The following is a 4,982-nucleotide window of genomic DNA, read 5'->3' on the forward strand; positions in this document are numbered from 1 at the left end:
AATCGAGGGAATGATTTAGCCTACTATTTTTTTCCTGCATGTCATGTCTGGGGCTCCGTACAAACTGACATAAAAAGCATGAGTCAAACTGCCCAACCTAATGAAACACTTATCACCATAATGGTGACCAGACATTTTCAATAACACATCAACATCTAAGCCTCTGTTAATGCTCAAAAAGAACTGTAGAAGAATGCCAGTCTGGTTAGTAATAAGAGAGATATAGGCCCGGTTTCACAGACTAAGACAGGATTAGGCCTTAGTTCAATTAGGATATTTAAGTAGCTTTTATAAACGTGCCCTAGAAAAAAACATCACTGGTGTGCATCTTGAGACAAAACAATAGAAGTGACATAATTTAAGATATGTCGGTGCAAGTTGCTTTCAGTTAAAACAGCTCAAACATGCATTTTAGTCTAGGACTAGCTTAAGCCTTGTCTGTGAAACCTGGGGTTAATGTCTTTTCAGTTGATTTCATCTAAGGCGGTGGCTGAAGTCAGTTGTAGTTCTTGTGTTTCTCTTTCCTTCAGTGATTCTGCTTGTTATCATCAGGTTTCTTCAATGTTGTCAATAAAAAATAAAGAGTTCTTAATTCATCTTTGACGTCTGTCTGTTATTCAGATATTTTTGTTTGAATTTTACTTAAATTTCACTCATTTTAAATGGTTGATTTTTAAGGAATTAATTTGATTAATTCTAACTCAATTCTTATATGTTGAATTTAATTAATAATATTGCTTGTAATCTGTTGCCACAATTTTATTTAGTAGATATAGTGTATTACTTGTACCAATCCAATATCAAAGCATTCACATGCAATGTAGACAGGTGTACAGGTAGGACCATTTGTTGTGAACATGCAGCCAACTCCTATAAGACAACCATTACAAGTATTAATTTAATATGATATATATGCATATAAAACTTTATTATATAGATGTATTTTTCCAAGTTTGTTTAAACACATGAACAGCTTTATTTAACATTTCTTTGTGTCTGTTGTTGTGGATAATAGTCCAGGAAGATACAATTTCAAGCTTATTTATGCTGACATTTGTTGACATTTTCTGACATATAAGATTTATGGCCAGAGGAGCTCTGCAGGCGGAACGTACAGAAAGCTAAAACATTGACAGGGCACATAAGCAATATGTCAAGACCCGGATAAAACGAATAGGTACGACGACATAGACTAAGCATGTGGACGCACACTCTCTGGCTCACACACATGCATCATGTCGAAGTCTTCATTAATTATAGATAACAAAATACTTTGTTGGAGAAAATCACTGATTACTGAGAAAAATCTATGCGATTTTGTGCTATTGTCCACACAGTGATTAGTCAGTGTCTTCATAAAAATCCAGCTCATGAACAATTATAGTTCTCAAGACTATTGATAGACAGACGGACAGATAGAGAGAGAGAGAGAGAGAGAGAGAGAGAGAGAGAGATGATGATGATGATGATGATAGACAGCTGGACAGACAGAAAAATAGATAGATATTAACTAGAAGAGAGGGCTGTAGCACTGCATGTGCTCTTTAGTTTAACCTCAGGATATTGCAGGGAAGCTGTCTCTGTAATAAAGCACTGTGAGACACCTACTAATTGCTGCAGTAAAATGGCCGTTCAAGAGTAAATCATTTTCTGAAGCCAATGGCCTGTTGTTACATCAAGTGCCTATTCTATCCAAGACAAAATAAAAATGGTTGAAATATACTGCAATATTTATATCATGAATTTTAAATTCTCTAAAGAGAATGAAATTGTTCATATGTGACTTTTACAAAGGCCCATATACACAGAATGATCATTAAAAAAACAAAACAAGTGTTTCATTTTAATTTCACACTCACGGATAAACAGGCAAAAGTATAATAAGCTGCATGTATTTTTTTTTTTCTGTATGTCAGTTTGACACACATAGGATTCAAGATTCAAGCTTTTTCAATGCCATTTTGCAGGTACTACAAGATTACTTCCACGAGTGAACCATATTGATGACTAATGTTTTGAAACCCTAGAAATTATAAGTGATGTTATACTGCCTCCTGCTGTCATGGACAGAAAGTGCTTCTGCGGTAATAGAATTAAAGGGTTAGTTCACCCAAAAATGAAAATTCTGTCATTAATTACTTACCCTCATGTCGTTTCACACCCGTAAGACCTTCGTTCATCCTCAGAACGCATATTAAGATATTTTTGATAAAATCCAATGGCTCAGTGATTCCTCCATTTACAGCAAGTTAATTTACATTCAAACGCCCAGAAAGCTACTAAAGACGTATTTAAAACAGTTCATGTGACTACAGTGGTTCAACCTTAATGTTATGAAGCGACGAGAATACATTTTGTGCGCCAAAAAAACAAAATAACGACTTTATTCAACAATATCTAGTGATGTGCGATTTCAAAACACTGCTTCATGAAGCTTTACGAAGCTTTTGTTTCGAATCAGCGGTTCAGAGCGCGAATCAAACTGCCAAAGTCACGTGATTTCAGTAAACGAGGCTTCGTTACGTCATAAGTGTTTCGAAATTTCAATAGTTCACGTGACTTTGGCAGTTTGATACACGCTCCGAACCACTGATTCGACTCGTAAAGCTTCGAAGATTTGTAGACTCGTAACCCTTTATAACCAGAATCAGAATTCTTTTGTTGCTCTAAAGAAGGATTCTTCAATAGATAAGTCACAAGACATTAATTAATTAAATAGATAAATAAATAAAGGGAAAAAATTTACATTTGTACAAAGTCACATTTTTATACTGAAGATACTTTGAATTGAAATACATACATAGGCTTACATACGTACAAAATCTCTAGAGGTGGTTGAGTGTTTCATGGTACATGGCTACATTGTTTCATGTAAGTAAAAATTAATCCTAGTAATCATATTTATTTTACTTACTGCACAAATATCACTCCCGTGAGTGTGATTTTGGCGCACACTGAGAAACAATCGCTTGGACATTTGATCCTATTTGTGTAGAACGGAAGTGAGTCTCTTATGTGTTAGCAGATGTCGTCAGTGCGGTTTCCATAGCAATACATCACACTCTGTGAGATGCCTTCGCAGGAAGCTGACGCGATGAGTTTGTTATTTCCTTAAAATGAGTCATATTGTTTATGTATGTGTCTGGGTCAGGCTCTGAGTCACCGTGTCAATGGATCTGTCTGATGACTGATTAAATAGATGCGTTAATAAATACAGAGCGATGAAATATGAGTAAAAGAAGGGAACAGGGAATTTTTAGATTGGGGTGTGCGTTTGTCAACCTGTTTTAGGCTATATTTATTTAGGGTTTTTTTTTCTTCCAATGTGTATTTATTTATGTATTTGCATAATATTTATTTATATTGAAAAGTTATCATGCTGCTACTTTGAATATATATATATATACACACACACACACACACACACACACACTGGCCGCTTTATATATATACATATATACACACACAGACTGTTAACGTAAATATCTAATCAAACAATCAAATGGCAGCAACTGCATGTAGACATGATCAAGATGATCTGCTGAAGCTCAAACTGAGCATCAGAATGGGCAAGAAAGGTGATTTAAGTGACTTTGAATGTGTCATGGTTGTTGGTGCCAGACGGGCTGGTCTGAGTATTTCAGAAACTGCTGATCTACTGGGATTTTCACGCACAACCGTCTCTAGGGTTTACAGAGAATGGTCTGAAAAAGAGAAAATATCCAGTGAGCGGCAGTTCTGTGAGCGAAAATGCCTTGTTGAAGCCAGAGGTCAGAGGAGAATGGCCAGACTGGTTGGAACTAATAGAAAGGCAACAATAACTCAAATAACCACTTGTTACAACCGAAGACTGCAGAAGAGCATCTCTCAACACACAACATGTCCAACCTTGAAGCAGATGATATACAGCAGCAGACACACCGGCGCCACTCCTGTCATAGCAAACTGAGGCTACAATTCACACGGGCTCACCAAACTGGGCTAAAGAAGACTGGAAAACGTTGCCTGCTCTGATGAGTCTCGATTTCTGCTGCGACATTCAGATGGGAGGGTCAGAATTTAGCATAGACGACATGAAATCATGGATCCATCCTGTCTTGTATCAGCAGTCCAGGCTGCTGGTGGTGTAATGGTGTGAGGGATATTTTCTTGGCACACTTTGGGCCCTTTGTACCATCTGAGCTTCTATTAAACACCACAGCCTACCTGAGTATTGTTGCTGACCGTGTCCATCCCTTTATGACCACAGTGTACCCTTCTTCTGATGGCTACTTCCAGCAGGATAACTCGCCATGTCGCAAAGCTCCAATCATCTTAAACTGGTTTCTTGAACATGAAAATGAGTTCACTAAGTCTTTGCTATCACTTTTTTTTAATCAATTTTATACATCCGTGCTGAATAAAAGTGTTAATTGCTTTCAAAAAAAGAAAGAAAAAAATTACTGACCCCAAACTTTTGAACGGTAGTTTATATTGTCACAGATTTCTATTTTAAATAAACGCTGTTTTTTAACTTTATTCATCAAAGAATCCTAAAAAAAGTATCACAGGTTATAAAAAATATTAAGCAGCAAAACTGTTTTCAACATTGATAATAACTGAGTATCAAATCAGCATATTAAAATTATTTCTGAAGGATCATGTGACACGGAAGACTGGAGTAATGATGCTGAAAATTCAGCTTTACATCACAGAAATAAATTATATTTTAAAGTATATTAAATAGAAAACCAGAAAGAAGTAAATAGAAAACCATTATTTTAAATTGTAATAATATTTCACAATATTACTGTTTTTTTCTGTATTTTTGATCAAATAAATGCAGGCTTTGTGATATGGTTTAGTAACCAAGCTATGCAGAATCTGTTTTTAATGGAAGACAGGGATCTATATAGCTGTTGAAATGTATGGTTTAAGAAAAGAGTGTAGTTAAAATATTTATTATGATTTGTGGTAACCATTTGAAAGAAAAAAGACGGCAC

Source organism: Ctenopharyngodon idella, chromosome 13, assembly GCF_019924925.1.
Source record: "Ctenopharyngodon idella isolate HZGC_01 chromosome 13, HZGC01, whole genome shotgun sequence".
Taxonomy (NCBI): Eukaryota; Metazoa; Chordata; class Actinopteri; order Cypriniformes; family Xenocyprididae; genus Ctenopharyngodon; species Ctenopharyngodon idella.